This window comes from Etheostoma cragini, chromosome 22 (genome assembly GCF_013103735.1).
Source record: "Etheostoma cragini isolate CJK2018 chromosome 22, CSU_Ecrag_1.0, whole genome shotgun sequence".
Classification (NCBI taxonomy): Eukaryota; Metazoa; Chordata; class Actinopteri; order Perciformes; family Percidae; genus Etheostoma; species Etheostoma cragini.
This window is the reverse complement of record NC_048428.1, coordinates 18,430,919-18,448,141: the sequence shown is the minus strand read 5'-3', so window position 1 is coordinate 18,448,141 and position 17,223 is coordinate 18,430,919. Positions and strand designations below refer to the sequence as shown.

Below are 17,223 nucleotides of genomic sequence, written 5' to 3'. Positions count from 1 at the left end.
CAGTGGTTTCTGTAAATAGGAACTGCATAAATCAGCATCAAATTATTATTATTAATTACAGTGAATTACAATAACTTGTACCCAATGGAAAAAAACAACCAGAATACGCCAATGCTGCTGTCAAGAACAATATAATACATAGCAATCAATTTTATTATAAACTCTGACTGTAGACCTTTCGCGCACGTATTAAGCAAAGAGCAAACATTGTATTTTCTTTGATTAAGTAAACGGTACAGCTCTGGCTCATGCCAATCATGGTGAAGCTAGATGAATCATAACATAGCCAAGCATGCAGCCCAAAGATTAACAGCTACGATCTTGACTTAATTTCCTGTTGAAAAGGTGTATACATGCTGTTGTAGTGGAAGTTTTCCTATCTTTTTTTTCTACCTTTCATCTCACACTAATGATACTTCCATTAGTGTGTTTCATTGTTCTCAAAAGTCTAGGACTTTGCTGCCCTGGGGGCACCTTTCATACGAGAACCTGGCTGTGAACAATGATGAATGTTTCAATCAATTAGCTTATTGCTCAGAACAAGTGGTGGGGCCCTGGAGGACCATTGGCTGTGAAAGGCAGTGACACATAACCTGAAAGATTACTCCAGCCGCCAAGACAAGGACTCCTTACTCTGCGCTTTTTCCTTTGCGCTTTTTTCTGCTGAGTGTGTGGAGAAAGGGCCACTGGTTAGAAATGAACATTTACAAAACAGAGTATGAGATGAATGCGTCAGAGGTTGACCAAACATACAGGAAAGCTTTGTACAATTTAGAGATGTTTAATTTGGATTCTTTTTTGTATGTTTGCAGAGATAAAAATATGTTGTGAATTGGGGTGTGACGAGACAACCAGCTCATGAGAGGAGATGAGACACAAAGTTGGCTTCCCAAGATTGAGAAGATTTTAACACTACTTTACAGAAAACTTCAATGAAGAAATAAGACTGGTAAAATAGTCCTTTTATTCAGTTGAAATTCACAAAATGAAAACAAAGAGCTGAAAGGTGTTGCCATAAACTCAAATGACTGGCTTCTCTCCTGTATAACTAACAGTTACACTGTTATCAAGGTTATAACATAACCAAGCGTTTTCTGGTAATAGTTGAGACAAAATGTTTTGTACAGTATGCAGAGAGAAATACATTTTTTTTACTATTATTTCACATTGATTACATTCTAAAGCACAATTAAATTACCATCAAACACTCAACAGATGATTTTTGTGAGGACAGTTGCTAATGATCAATAAAGTCTAAGTCTAATTTTGTCCTCTGCATTTTATGAATTGCAACACTAAGCAAGGAAATAGGCTACCCTGGTTCGATTTATGACCATTATAGGACAAAGGGAGAACATGTCTCTTTGTTTAACATCATTAAAAATTAAGTTAGATTTCGCTGTCCGCTTCCCAACTCATTTTAACAGAGAAGGTGGAGGGTGGCCTGCGAGAGACGGTGCCACAGTGAACTGCAGGCTGCGAACGCGTGTGTGTCTCAGCCGAGAGAGAGAGAGAGAACGGTTGTGCTCTCTAACGTTTTAACAATAGGTTTTACGGGCAGCTTTTTTCTTCTCGTATCGCTCTGCAAAAGTAAACTCAGAGTCAAATTTGGAGGACTGCCGGGGGATTTTATAGGCTAATTTCAAGGCTGCTGCTCTGCACTTGTGTACTGTTATCACTATACTTAACATTTCACCTAGATGAGCAATCGTGTCACTCCTCTTGTTGTTAAGTGTCATGAAACCTTGATTTGGAGTTTTAAATGTTTTTATATCACTGACAGTAAACAAGGTTGCCATCCTTAATCAATAGATGATTTGTAGACTACCTCTGCTGTTCCGGAGTCATACATATTATCTGTGTTGTAAGGTAAGAGTCATGTATAAGGATTGGGCAGCATTTGGATTTTAACAATTCTGATTATTCCTTTTTATTCCGGTTCTTATTGATTCTTGATTCCGATTCTTTGAGGGGTGGAGTTGAAATGGGTCACATGCTTATTTCACAAGCAAGAGGAATGTTTTATTTTGATTCAATGGTGGTTTGCAGTTTTACCGAGCTTTTTCAACGTAAAAATAAAGCCACACTTGAGGGCCTTTTACTGTGCTCCATGGCTGCAACACAACAAGCATCTGGCTGCTACGGAAACCAAAACTTGTGCATGTTAAATTTGGAACCGATGATTGGATTTGGAACCAAATCCTCCAAACGATTAGAATAAAGAAATGATTCCACTGGATTTGCATGTTTTGAAGCAATTCCAGGTAGGAATGGGTTCTCGATGCCCAATTCTACTCAGTGATGGTAATGTCAGTCTACACTGAAATACACATGGGTTGCCATTTTATGTACATTTATGGTCGGATGAATCCTACTGACTTTGGTGGTCCCCCGACTTTTCCTAAAAAATTTTTTTTTTTGGAGGTAAAGTTAAACTACAAATTCATGTTCCAGAATTCATTTATAAAAACATTTTTAATAAAATGCAAAATTGGATTCAAACTCTCACCAAATATTAATTATTATTATTGACATCGAACTATCACTATAGCTAACAAACCATATGGCTGCAAACAACTACATTTCTACATCAAAACACCCGAACCACTATGCACATCCAAACCACAACAAAAACACATCCCACCCAAACACGCGCAAACCACCACGTGTCAGGGGACATTTGATGGTGTCTGTGTTTGGTACACTCAACAGCATGTGTGGTTAATTTCTGCCTCGCTGGGGTGCTCTTTCTGTTCTTGAGAAGCTGAAGTGGATATTCCTGCTCTGCCTGTTGAATTACTGTTACATCTTGACCTTGGTTCACAAGGTTGTCCTCACCCAGCCGGCTGTCATCTTAATCACACGCTGATTTCTCTGCTGTGTACCTTGTGCGGCTGAATTAATAAAGGCATCAGTGTTAAACAACTGCTGCTACCCTTCTGCTCTGTCTGCTCTCTTCTCTCTCTCTCTCTCTCTCATTTGTGACCGAAACGACCTAAAACACTTGTTGAACAGCTACTGAAGAACATAAACTTCCGGGATCCTGCGCACAATAGTGTAATGTTGACTTTTGAATCACTTGAGTGCACAAGAGCCAGTTGGTTCATTCCCTCGGTCTGATTTATGACAAATGTCAGGTTGAATTGATGCAATTCCTTTTGAAAACACTTTGAAAAATGAAAATACTTTAATAACTGTGTGTCACTAAAAAAGATTTATTTGGGCATCGGAAATGTTGCTTGATTTGCATGCAAAGGCTTTAGGCCTCATTCTGTCCTATAAGGAGTTGTCTTTTCTGTCAGCAATCATTTTCTACTCAAAATTCCAAATGGGAGATATACTGTAAATGACACCGTGAAGTTTCACCAGTATTCAACTACTGATATGAACTTTAAGTGCAACACAAAAAAAATTCAATCTTCAATTATTTTTTTTTTTATATTTAATTTTGTTAACCGGTAATTTAATTAAGGGTAGTAATGGATCTTAAATGTGTTTCTGAAGATTTTTAGTCTAAACAGAGTTTTTTTTGTTGCCATTGTTAACATGATGAACTTTTTTCGATACAATGATTTCCGTCTTGAAAATTGTTAAACGGCCAATATGGAACTTTTATCCCTGATAAATAATGAATACCAGGAATTAATTTGTTTGAATGAAACTGCTCATTTGGTCATGTTTACTTATTTTGAATGTATGAACAAATTCCCAAGATAGTGCTTAGTTTTTCTACCTCATCCAAATTTGTCATTCTTCACTGGGACTTCATTGTTCGTTTGACATGCAGCAAACTCCCAAGCCCCTTTCTGAATGCAATACACATTAGTTGAGTAACGGTTAGAAACTTTTTCTGCTTGTGTCTCTGACCGCTCCCCCATCCAAGTGTTTCCTCTACACTAATTCAACCAAAATGCATACCCCTTCATCTGCAGGCCCAGCTGCGGATTGTAAGCAAAAATAGCTTTTTACCTTGATTGGGAATTCCCCTGCTGTTGGACTCATGGCATCGTAGTGGGGCAGGGGATTCCCACAAGGGATCTGTATCGAGAGTGAAGTTTCACACCAGGCCACGGCCTTACAACCTGCTGATCTTGTTTCAGTAATTTGGTTGACGACAAAAGGCATGGAGCATTCTTATTAACTACATTCCTCGCTATGTTCAGGAGCCTATAAACAGGGTAATTGCTAATTATCTTCAGTGATCGCACCAAAGCTGTGATTATGCTTCAGAGTCGATAAGGGAGCTTGATAGGAAGGAAATAGAATACCGCTGTGCACCAACAGCAGCATTGTGGAAAAGTAGTAGAAAGACAAGGGCATGACTTCTACTCAAGATTAGGAAAAAGGCAATAAATATGACTTTCTTTCCACTGTTGAAAGAAAGATTAAGGAGTTTAAGAATGATCAGATCTAGAGATCTAAATCTGTCGGCAGCTCAGCAGATGGATGAAGTGTTACATATTGTAAACAGATTTTAATATTTTTTAGCCTCACAAAAATATTGCCTATATTTCATAATTCAATATCCCAATAGATATATAGGATTCAGTTTGTGAATGCGCCATTTTGACATCAAAGGATTTGTGTTACCTATAAATAAAACCACTGATTTACAAAATTTGAATTCTATATTGGACAGTATAGATGCTTGTTTCCAGCAGTCTGTCTCCTGAGGGGTATTGGAGATGAAAATATCAAGGTTGAGGGCTGTTGGCCATTACACAGCAGGATGAGAGATCACAGAACACTTCTGGTTTTAACTCTCGCCCCCGGCCCTTGGCAGTGAAGCCCTTCCTTAATCACTGTTCCGCTAATTGGCTCTGTGGATAATGCTGGAACTCTGAATTTACATGGAAACACTTTGAAGACTTGAGTACACTCGCCCTCAGGCGCTGTCTTACATTAGCTGTGCCCAGCCTCAGCACTACCCTGTAAACCGATGCAGAAAGCAAACGCTCAGTCCAGGAGGATTGGTAAAAAGTGGAATGTTGAGGTAACATTTGTCCAGGGAGTCATGAGATTGGATGTGAAATGAGTACAACCATCTACAAAGGATAGAAATAGACTTAGAAAGAGGGAGGGACACAGACAAAAATATAGTGTGACGGTAGCTTGATTTACATACAGAGGAGCAATGTGGCTGTTGCCTACACTTCAGTTATGTTCTAATTAAGCTGTTTATATAACCCTAACCCTGCACTGAGCGTCGGTGTTGTCACAAGTAAAGCTGACTCTCATCAGAAATAAAGTCCAACAATATCAATATTGTTTTCCACATAAGGTTTTGGACCAAACCAACCATTTTCCATCACTTATCTGTGTTCATGCTACGCTAAGCAAGAAAGCTCAGATGTGCTTCTCCACCACAACATCCTCTGCTCCCCCTTAGAGATCTTGAGACGTTCCCATAACAGTAGGGATGTATAATCCCTTCAGTGTGTTATGGGTCTGCCACAGGGTCTCCTCCCACTTGGACCTGCCAGAAAAAACGTCCAAAGGGAGGCATATAGGAGGATCAGATGTCCAAGAGTTCTCAAATGAGTACTTTCCACATGAAAGAGCTGGGGTCCAAGCTTCTTGCCTATCATAAAGCTACTCACTGTGTCCCTGATTCCAGAAACCCTGCAAAGAAATCTCTTTTTGGCTGCTTGTACTTACAATCAATTTCTTTCAGTCAATACTCAAAACCATTTAAGCCACTTGCTCTATTGTAACCTACCACAGTAAGATATAAATAATATAGAGACAATAGCAGCAGAGTTCACAACAGCAAACAGCCTTTATCCAAGGTTTTTCCTTCTGTGGTGTTAGCTATTAGAGGTGTGACAAGATTAAAGTGATATGATTTCTCATTGGAGCAGCCAGCATGATGGATGAGTCTGACTTTGACCTCGAAATTAGCATAGAAGATCCCCCCTGCCCATTCTCCAAAGTTGACTTTTAACGAGTTAACTTTTGCAGAGTGATACCGTAAGTAAAAAGCTGCTGGAAAGCCCAGTGTTAGACGTTATGTTACCATCTCTCTCTCTCCTTCTCTCTTGGCAGAGGCGCACACACACACGCAAGTTCACTGTGGCACTGTCTTGCACAGACCACTCTGTTTCTCTGTCCTTTTTAAACTGGCTAGGGAAGTGGACAGCAAAAACTAACTTTACTTTTAAAGATATTAAAAAAAGAGACATGTTCTCCGTTCGTCGTATGCTGGTCAAAAATCAATACAAGAGTAGCCTACTTCCTTGTTTACTGCTGCAATGAATAAAATGCATGGGAGAAAAAATCATCTGAGTTTGATGGTAATTTATTTGTGCTTTAGATTGTAAATACTGTAAAACAATAGTAAAATAAGCTTTTTTTCTCTCTGTCTACTGTACAATGAAAAATTCAAGTACTAAAAAACTGGTCTCAACTACTGTCAGGAAATGCTTGGTTGCGTTGTAACCTTGGTTCTCTGGAAAGACTATCTCTCCACCGTATATGGAACAAGTAAAGGTGTAACTGCTAGTTATACAGGAGCTAGGTCAGTCATTTAAGGTTGTGGCAACACCTTTCAGTGCTCCTTTTTTTAATTTGTGACTTTTGATCGAATAAAGGACTATTTTTCAAGTGTTATGTCTTCATTAATGTTTTCTTTAAAATGCTGTTAAAATCTTGTCTTGAGCTAGTGAACTGGATGTCTCGTTACACTGCTATAAACGACAGAGGCTTTTGTGCTATTGTTTATGTATTTAGCACAACCACTTTGAATTAATGACAATAACATTGGTGACCTGCAGCAGACTTTATCAACTGTTGTGCAAATAAACTGAATTTTGGATTTTAACATTAAGGAACAAACATAATTTCCCTATACAGAGATGCTTATTCTCTAGCATAGTTTTTAAACTTTGGCAACTTAAAACTTAAAAAAAATGGCTTCTTTGAATCACTTTCAAGCTACAAATTAGGATGACAGGGATTTAAACTAGGGCAGAACTGTTGCAGTTGCAGTATACGAGGGGGGGTTGAAGTATCGGTAGAGTGGACAACAGCCGCAGACTTCCCAGTCCTTCATTACCCATGAAACTATTTGTATCCATTGTCCCTGGGGGCTGCTTTGAGGTTGTCGGAAAACTTTGTGCATGCCTAATCTCTTAATACTCACTGTCCCTGTTTTGTGTGCTCATGTACACAAGTGTGTGTGTGTGTGTACGTGTGCAATGTCTGTATGTCTGTTTGCAGGACACTCCGTTGCAAGTTGCAAGAGTAAACAATACTGTGCATTTTACCATGAGAACATGGAATAAATATGTACCCGGCCCTATTCACTTTGACACTTACATAAGCTGTGAATGTGATTATGACAGCAATATCCAAGTGGTGTCTGTTGTGTGTTTACTAGTCCCAGCCTGATGGCAGTGTGAAGCTCCCTCTAGGCCAAAGTGTTTATCTCACTGGTGTTTAGGCTTCGGTCTTTGGACTGCACCCAAAGCAAGGCCCCGCTGTCCAGACAGCTCTGCTCCGGCTAACTCCTGCTAGTTGACCTCATTTAAAGGCCTGGCCGACTGTCTAGCTGTCCCCCTGAGCACAGCCACAACCCATAAGCTCTCTGCAGTGTCTCTTTGTGTGTCTGAGTTAGAGTAATGCACAGGATTGAAATTGTGTTCTGAGCCAGACCCAGCACCAATTTATTTAGCCCAGTCCATGCCTAACAGCTAAACTTTTGTTTTTTTTAGCATGAAGCCTGCTTGATGGAAAGAAACTAATAATGTCTGTATCTTTTTCTCTCACATGCACAGCACCACACACCACTAGTTAACTTTTCAGGCTTGCTGCTCTACTTGTACCTATTTATGATAAAGCATTATGTGACGTAAGCCAAATATATATTGTGCCCTTTTTATTTTATAAATTACAGCCAGAAAATCAGAGGGTGGGGTTAGAGTGTAATATTAGACCCACTGTCTTTTTAATTAACTTAATATTGTAATTTTCAAAAACTAAAAAAATGTTTTCTCTATTTTGTAAGTCTACTGCTGCATGCGACTCTCTGAACACAATAACTATTGACTTGACAAAGTTACTCCAGAGCCACAAAATACATTATACTTCATTGTTTAATAAAGCAGGTAAAACCGCTTTTTTATTCATTATTGAAAACATACAGTCTAATTTCCCAACCGCCTTCATACACATCCTGAGCTGGCAGTGTGCCTTTTTGTGCATCTTTCTGTGCATTCTATATTTCAATCTGCAAGTATTTGACAATAAGCTTTCCTAAAGTTTAATGCACTCTGTAGGATCATTACAAATATCTACAGAGGCCTATTAGTGGATGATTAGGCACCGTGCTGGACTGTAATAGCGTGGGCTTATTTCAAAGTGAGGGAGAGTCCGAGGCAGGCCCTAATTAGCTGATATGAATTAAGCTAGTTCTGGTTTCCTGGTCAGGTGGAAGACAACTGGCCTTCGTATCAATTAGTGCCAGACTCTTATTTTTTATTCCCATGCTTTATGTTAAAGAAAGGTTAAGGAGGAGAACTGATATTTTTCATGTCAGGAAGAAGAGTATGTAGTGTGTCGGTGTGTGTGTGTATATTTGTATGCAAGGAATGCACAAATTAATACAGTGATGTTCTCTATCTATCTAACTAGCTATCTATGCTCTTCTCATTCTGGAATCTTATTATGGTCTCAAAACATCACTGCTCAGGCATAAAATATGATTTTCAAGTAACACTGTTTTTGTTTTGTTTTTACAAATTCTTTTAAAAAATGAGTCTTTATGAAAGGGTTGTATTGTACAATTTACAGGAAAAGTACACGCTCACAATTTGAATTACAATTTTCTCCATTACGGTGAAAAAAAACAACATATTTTTGGATAACATTCCAATATGCATTTCGGAGGTCCTACTCTTTGCAATATCAGGTAGTCTTCCAGAAGAGGGTCAACAGTAGAGTCAACAGTATGGCTCCTAAAACAGAACAAATTAAAAAAACAAAAAAAGCCAATAATTGGAATCCAGTATAGTCAAAATTCTCACAGCGATGAAATTAAAGATGGCTGCGGGTGGGCTTTTAACGATGTAGTGTCAGTTAGGGTCAAACAAATGCATTCTTGGCAATGTAGTACACACAGCAAAAACAGATTCATTCATTCATTCATTCATTTTTTTTAAACATATGCATGTCTTGTAATCACATTTTCTTCCCTCCCCGAAAGTTTTGTCACTAATTTTGTTTTTGTCATCTCTCATGCTTGATTTACATTGTAATTGTAATTCTCTAAAATTTAAAAAGTCTATACCTACAGCAATGAATGAGACATTTGGATTTCTCTGAATTTAAATCGAAAAGAAATCCCGTTTTCAAGTGGAAATTGTTGTTGCATGTCGTTTTTCCCCCTCATTCCATGTCATTTCTTGACTGCCACGTTCAAATAAAGACAACATATTAAAATTGTCACCCATTCAGCCACGAGAACATTAGGAAGGTTGGACTGATATGGCCGGGGGCCTGTTTTAACTAAAACTGCAACATGCAAGCTGGGACTTGCAACTTGATAATTCCCTGTCACACTAGTTTCAACATGTTTAACTAATAAACAAAATCTAATAGTTGTGACCCACACATAAGCAAGTGAGAAAACTGCAGGACTTTCAAATGTATTTGCAATTTACAAGTGATAATAATTTGTTGAATGGGTGATGCCACTATTTGCGATCTTTGAGAAAGTAGTGCTCACAAATGGCTTTTGTTAAACGGCTCAAAAATTGCTTTAATAAATGGCCCCTGGTATGCAGTGGTTGTTCCAGTTCATCCCAGTTGTGTTGAATGAGGTTGAGGTCGGCGCCCTGTGCTGGCCAGTCAGCTTCTTCCACATCCGACCCGCTCTTTATAAACGTGGCTATGTGCTTAGGGGCAATGTCATGTGGACACTGGAAAGGGCCTAACACAAACTACTGCAGCAAAAACAGGTGCACACTATTGTTTAAAACACTGGCTGCTAAACTGGGATCCTCCAAAAGAATTCTGAAGGGTCATGAGTAGGGCTGCACAATTAATTGAATTTTAATCGCGATCACGATTTTGACTTCCCACGATCAAATTTCCATGATCGAGCGATTATTTTTTTAAAGTGTCATTTCATAGAACGCTCCGGGTTTTTTGCATAGCGCATCTGCCGCTCTGTAAACCCGTCTGCTCATGAGCCTGCAGTTGTTCCCTGCACCGCGCAGCTTAGTTTCTAGATGGATACACAGAGGGACGGGAGGAAAACTCAACAGATAGCAGTCGGTTATAGGTCGGTCTCAAGGTTTTCCAGTTTACCAGTAAACGCAACATTTGGTCTGTCTATTGTTTTTCAGACAACAGCAGTGAGCAGTGCTAGGCGGTGCTAGTAGCGTCTGTTAGCTCCTCTAGGACGCACCGGTGCTAATGTCCTCGCATCCGCTGCAATGCTGTTTATACCGATATGGTTTCATTTGGTTACATGATCCATTACTTCTGTAAAGCCGTCCCTGTGTTGGATCTCTCGTCTACTCTCCGCGCAGCCCGGCCACACAGCCCCGGTCCACACTTATGACATTTGTCTACAGTTTTACAGTTTAATTTTTAAAATGTTTTAACACCGCTGTATATTGTTAAGTATGAGGGGTAAACTTGTATTTGTACCAGTGTTGCCGCGGGTAACTCTGCTATCGCGGCTGCCACGGCAAAGTACACAGAAGAAGTTATTGAATGCAACTAACTTCAGTTGGTAGAGTAACAGCGTGTGAGACGGAGCTGCTGGACCTGGACCAGAGATGTGACCCATGGCCAGAATATCATAGTTCATAAAAATGCAGCGCAGTGACGATACAGACATTTCATAACCACAACGTGTGAATCCGCCATTCAACCCGTGCTGGACCCGTTCATAATGATCAGTCGTCTCTCTGTGAGTAGCGTCCATCACACTCCCTTTCGCAGTTATAGCCTATGTGACGATAAAATTTGTTTTGGTTAAAATCAACAAATAATCGTGAGAATAATCGTGATAAAATTTTTATCAAAATAATCGTGATTATCATTATGGCCATAATCAGGTGTAAAAAAACATACTGTATTTCTTCAATTGTTTTTACATTTTTTATTGTCAAATTCTGGATAGTTTTACCTCTTCAGCCCCGTAGAAACATTTAAATGGAACAATCTGTGTGAAGAAAGTCACTCTTTTGTAAAGCTTCTTACAACTCATAAACATCTGTGACAACAGGGCTTGCAGTTAGACATTGCTAAATTTTAAAAGGTCACATTCCAAAAGATTGGTAACCACTTGTCTAAATTATTATTGTATGGTAGGTAGAACGTCTCTACAGTAAAACGTTTGGACGGGTCACATATTTCTTTGTAACACCGGAATAGCCTATGCCGCCAGGTAAGAGGTAGCAAAAGATTTCTTTATACAGGCCTAATTGTATTTTAATTTTATTTTAGAAGCTATGTGTTGTAGTTATGGCTGATCCTGGGGCAGGGCCATCACAGAAATAAAGAAAATTAAACAAAGAAAAACTAACATACTCCACATACTTTTGCCCATATAATATTTTAGCCTATTTCCCTTCGGTCTCCAATAAATTATAAATTGATCACATTCACGGGACAAACACCACTGATGTAAAAATAATTGCACACAAACCGGTAAGCAAGCAAGAGAAAGCAAAAACGACCGATTGTCTATTTTGTGTATTTTGTCCTATGGCACTTTGATAAGTGCTCTATCGCAGGCATACCATGCTGGCCTGCTAGCGTGACGCATTCGTTAAAATGCCTGTTGCTTGTGGTCACACACACCACCATCACAATTAGTACATCAGAGTGTGTGTGATTGACAGCTGCCACAGCTACCATGCAAACGAAACGAGTGGTGCTGGTGGGGAAACCTAGATTGTGGGAGACACACAATATGAGCTCTTGGTGTTTCCTTCACATTTTACTGTCATAAAGAATAAATAAGGTACATCAGATTTACCTCTGCATTCACAGGTAGGTCACAGGTTGAAACTTTTTTATTTTTACAGTTTAATTATAGCACCGTTATTAGAGGGCAAATATGTGTTTAGAGGTTCTGTATAGTCAACCACATTATTCCCGATCATGTAGACCTAATTATCAGCTAATTTGACGTGATTTCTACACTCTGGCAGCACAGTCGATGCCTTCAGCTCATTATGGATGGAACAATATGGACTCAAGTTGCTCGCTAGCATAGAACATCATCAAACATAATTATTAGCATATGTTGTGCATAATAGAATTAGGTCAATGCCTATGTGTGCTCGGTTTGAAATACCACAAGAGTATCTTGCCTTATGTTTAGAGATTTTGCTGTATATATTGTATATTTCACAACAATGTAATGATATATAGACATGACCCTATTTCATGATTAACTTATTTCTTTTATCTGTGATATGTCCAAAAATGTAAAAGATCCATCCATCCAACTTCGTCCACTTATCCAGTGTCTGGTCGCGGGGGGAACAGCTCCTGCAGGGGACCCCAAACGTCCCTTTCCCGAGCCACATTGACCAGCTCCGGCTGGGGGATCCTGATGCATTCCAAGGCCAGGTTGGAGATATAATCCCTCCACCTAGTCCTGGGTCTTCCCCGGGGCCTCCTCCCAGCTGGACGTGCCTGGAACACTTCCCTAGTGAGGTGCCCAGGAGGCATCCTTACCAGATGCCCAAACCACCTCAATTGGCTCCTTTCGACGCAAAGGAGCAGCGGCTCTACTCCTCAAGGATGACTGTGCTTCTCACCCTATCTCTAAGGGAAATGCCAGCCACCCTCCTGAAGAAACCCATTTTGGCCACCATTGTGAAAAATGGCCATGAAAATTTTCCAGAGCGATTCAAGATTAACTTTATTGTCCCACATCGCGGCAAATTTGTCTTGGGCACTTAACCCATGCTGCAGCCGTAGTAAAAAGAAATAAACACAGACAGCATGTACAAACAACAGATACTGTAAAATACCATACAAAAGACCTGATGGTGTATAAAAAACCCAAGTTGGTGTCATGCAACGCATTAGTTAAACATTACTTTAAATAAATAAATTAAAAAAAGAGAGATCACATGTACAACAATAACAAATCTCCATTGTCTTGTAGGCCTATTCTGCCTTTTACTTGGGGCTATTTAGGAGCTTAACGGACACTGGAATAAATGTCTGCAGCAAGGAACTCTAAACCTCCTACCGGATGGCAGAAGCTCATATTCTGCGTGAGACGTGTCGCTAACAAACCTATTTTCTTGTCGCAAAGAAGGCTGTTCATAAATACTTTGCATGGATAACTGCTCTTTAACACCAATCATCTTCCGGGCGGAATGAATAACAGTTTATTTTTCCACTGCAAAGTGAGGTTGCCAAACCAAGCTGTAATACCCTACTTGACCAGGCTCTGCAGGACTGCTTGATAAAATATCAACAAACATTTTTTTTATCAAACGTAAGAAATGCGACCATTGTTGTAGTCTGCAACAGAGATTGTCAACATGTGTGCTCCAAGTTAGTGACTCGTCAATATAAACACCAAGATATTTGTATGAGTGGGTCTGAGTGATGGCTAGATTGGTCACAGAAACCCCCAAGTGTCAAACACCATCTCTTCAGTCTTGGAAACGTTTAGACCAAGGTGATTTCTTCAGCTGTCATTTTTTAACCAAGCAACTGTCCAAAACCTAAAAATAAATATTTTACTGTCAAATATACTGTATATGACATGTGACATGACATATATTTGGCAATTTAACTGGAAAAGAAAAATATAAGGATCTTGAATTGACTAATTGTTTAACCTCTAAAGTATAATTTTTGTTTTTATCTTAAGATCTCGGACAATATGATTTTGTTGACTAAGGACTTAAAGTGGCGTTTTTTTCTAAACAATCAGCATTGGTTACATCCATGTTTGCTAGATATGTCTTTTTCTTTACATGCATTTTGCCTGTGCATTTCCACTTTTGTTGCATTACTGCCACCTGTCTATCATTGGAATAATGTGACACCACTGGCGGAATGTGTGTCGAAACGCCAGCTTGCCTGTTATGTTTCTATAAACATAGTGTCATACAATCATCAAAACATTAGTTTATTGTCCACTTGTGGGTACAAAATATAGATCGGTACCTTAAGTTTCCTTTAGTTATTTTTAAATGCTAAGCATCTCATTTTGGAACTAAAATTATCTTCAATTAGTTGTATTAATATAACTTCACTGGAAGGCAAGCTGCGCTGTCAGGGCTGCTTCACTATTCAACATACTCAACATCCAAGCCCCTGCATCAATCACCGCAGCAGGCAGGAGTGGGATGCACAGCCAGGGCTATTCCTGGCTCTCACTGTCTCACACATGGAAAATAATGTATATTCACACACACACACACACACACACCTGGTCTGGCTGTTTCTTCTAGTGTCTCTGTGATGTGGGCATATTAACAGTGGCAGGTATTAGCTGCAGCACGCCCCACCTGTCCTGAGGATACAACTGTTGGAGAATCAGAGATGAAATCATGTTGCACCACAGTGCTCATTTAAAGCAGCACCAAGCAGATATTTATGAAGGGATACACAACTCAGCAGCCTGAATCAAAACCAATAAAGTGGATCATCTATTCTGTAGATTTTTCCAATTTGCCCAAATAAAATGTACACTTGTCACCAACAGGATACATTGAATCCAACGGATCTGAACTGTTTCCTTAGCATTGAGTGAGCATGTAATTCTCAGAGGCGGATTTACCAACGTCAGATTTGCTTCTTTAAACTCTTTGACTGGCCATGTTGGTTAATATAACTGGCCAGTATGCATTTAAGTCTAGCTGACATTTAGAGACACTAATATACATATTTGTTGTAGGTTTTAAAACACACAATAAAACATACAACACATAAATGCGGATTACTCACAACATCTCAGCCATTCTATAGCTTGCATGTACTTGGCATCATGAGCCTCGCTAGCTTTCTGTAAATTCTTGGTGGTTGCCATGTTGGCTCGCCTTTTCACATTTAATCAAAAGAGCACAACATTTACATACAGTATAGTGTGATCTTCATACAAAGTTTATATGACTGTTAGCAGACAAACCGTTGCCTATGCTCTTTAGCATTCTCTTTAGCTGCTAAATACTCCCCTATGTTCAAGAGCTTTTTGTTCACTTGATGAACACATGATAGATTGAAAAATAGATACTTTATAGGTCCCCAAAGGGAAATTCTAGGTCCCAGTAGCTTGCAGACATCACACACAACATACACATACATCATAACAGGATGTTAAAGTGACAAATAACAAACAAATCCACGTGAATAATATATATATATATATATATATATATATTATATATTCACACACACACATTTCCATACTGTGAATACCTTTTTTTTTTTTTTTTTATGAAAATCGATATTGAATCGAATCGAATCATGAGCCTAAAAATTAGAATCAAACTGTGATATTTCCTGAATCGTACACCTCTACTAGTTAGTTAGGGTACAGCGGCTTTATCAGAACTTTTTCTTAAAAAGGAGAACGTTTTTCCTCATCACTGTCGCACTGTTGCTTGCTCTGGAGGTAACTACTAGAACTGTTGGGTCCTTGTAAATTATGGAGTGTGGTCTAGACCTACTCTATCTGTAAGGTGTCTGGAGATAACTCTTGTTATGAATTGATACTATAAATGAAATTGAATTGAATCAAAACGGAGGCCGTACATTTTTTTTTTAAAGAGATGAAAGATACTTTTACGTTCTTTTTTATATTGTACAGTTATTTGCCCCATTGTAAAGATAAAATCTTTGAAAGGCCCGCTTTAAAATCTTCAATGGAAAGCAAGAGTGCAAACGAAAAAATATTGCCTTAAGGCAAGTCCATCATTTATGTATAAAAAGTATGGCCATAATGTGGTATTGACTGGATATATTAAATATGGCAGAGCCCTTGTTTCTGGCTTCTAGTGTGAAATGCAATGAATTTAACAATTCATGGTGTCTGTGGGACCTTTTTAAAATCACAAGTGATGGAGAGCTGCACTAGATTATGGTGATGTAACTTCAGAACATGTGGGGCTAATGTTTAACGTTAAACACATCTTTAACAAATACAATTTAATAGTAGAATATAAATATTTTAAAAGACATCTTGTGGGTGTGATATCTTGTTGAAGTCTAAATAAGTGGCACAGTACTGTACACAGGTTAACGGTTTTAAGATTCAAAACTGTCACCACTGAAATGACGAGCCGTATTAAACACCATAGTGTAGGGCCAATTTAAATGCTCTGGGCTCTTCAGTGGAATTTGTTTGAGGAACTCGTTGAATTGAATTGTAACCTGGTAATTACCTTGTGCTATTGAGCCCTGGCCTGCCTCTCCAAGGCTTTAACTGAGGGCTTACTTTTTCAGCATTCAGATCTTACCAAGGACCTTGAGAGACAGTCAGAAATAGCTGCCTCTTAAGACGTGCAGAGTCCAGTCCGCTGTGAAGAGCATCGAGATGCTTCATTTCGAGGCTGCCACTGGCCTTGCCTCCAGATATCACAGTCAGGTCACAAACACTTTATAGCGTGTCAAGTGTCAACTGAAGTACTGTTGCTATTCTGGGCCCCTTGTTGCTTTGTGGGACTCATACTGTAAGTCATGATCATCTCTGCTTAGAAAAACAAGCTGTTATGTGGTTTTAGGAAGAGAGCAAGAAAACAAAATTGCGCTTTACGTCAATGTATTCATACAGAAGAGAAGATCTCATTCCCACAAGAAATAGAATTAATGGTTTTCATTTAATCAAGCAAATAAGTCTTTTCTTAATTTAGACATTAATTATATCTTGTAATTTGGCAAAGTCTGCTATGGATGCCCCCTGACATCCCTTGTCTTTTTCTTAGCAGCCCGCAGTCTGTTTCCTATCAGACTTTCAATCAAAACAATTGGCTTCACTAATTTAATATTGAGTGGTGAGCAGGCACAGGAATCTCACAACTTAAATAATTAGACCCTTGTCCCTCCCACAAGACATTTGATCCCAAGTTCTCTTCACTGATTTCCAGCTACAGGCTTTACTTTTGGTTTAGTATTGACATATTTTAATTGCTTTTATATTAGTGTCTTATCAGTGTGTATTACAAGATGACATGTTTAAAATTCTTTTCACTAAAATTTCTAATATATTATTTATGTCTTCTATGTTTTTGTTTT

The 17,223-nt window shown here is 38.9% G+C and overlaps 1 protein-coding gene across 2 annotated transcripts in view; it reads left to right on the top strand.

Moving 5' to 3' along the window:
* gpr158a (G protein-coupled receptor 158a) overlaps positions 1-17,223 on the top strand; it is a 65,653-nt gene that overhangs the window by 15,402 nt on the left and 33,028 nt on the right. The window lies entirely within an intron of this gene.